An 875-nucleotide genomic window follows, 5' to 3' on the forward strand; every position below is an offset into this window, starting at 1 on the left:
AAGCTTACTTCTTATAGAACTTTATGGAACTTTCCTTTCTATAGCATTTTTTTCTCACTGAAATTTACTTCTCATATAACTCTTGCATAAAGAACTTTCCCCCTTGTAATTTTTCTTACTTTTCTCCAAGAATTTTCTTTTAATAGAACTTCCTTCTCATAGGACCTCCTTTCATGGAGAACTTTATCGATCTTTTAAAATTTGCCCATAAAACTTTTTTTTAGGGGACTTAACCACAGAACTTTTCTTCTAAGAGAACCTTCTTGACAGAACTTTATTTCTTTCAGGATTTTGCTACTTACAGATCACTCCTTGTAGGATTTTAATTCCTTTATACAAAGAGAGTCTCTCTTAAAACACCTGCTTTATCAAAGAACTTTCCTTTTTACAGGATTTTACTTTTTTTTATAGAACTTTGAAACTTCAAACTTTCCTTCAGATTTTTTTATATAGAACTCCTTTAATGCACCTTCTTGCAAAAAAATCTTTTTCGATCTTTCCTTCTGTTACGTTCGATTATATTCGGTTTATTTTTCGTCATCACGATCTTTAAGCTTCAATAATCAAAAGAAATCTTATTTTTTAGTATTTTAGTATTTTTATATCCCTATTATATGGTATTTTTCCTTGTCGATCACATGCAGGAATATTGAATCTCCTATTCAATTATCTTCAATATATGAGTTTTATTTAATAATTCCTTGGTCTTAAGTTTAACTGCCACTTCCACTTCTTCTTTAAGATGGTTTGTGTGTATTGACGAGTTCTAATATATCTACAAGATTTAATTGGCCTAGAGAGGGAATATTTTCTTTTCTTTTTAATATCACCAGGTTTTGGTTTGCCAACAATCAAAACTCTTCGTTCACTTCGTT

The sequence above is a fragment of the Penaeus monodon genome, chromosome 19 (genome assembly GCF_015228065.2).
Source record: "Penaeus monodon isolate SGIC_2016 chromosome 19, NSTDA_Pmon_1, whole genome shotgun sequence".
In the NCBI taxonomy this organism is placed as follows: domain Eukaryota; kingdom Metazoa; phylum Arthropoda; class Malacostraca; order Decapoda; family Penaeidae; genus Penaeus; species Penaeus monodon.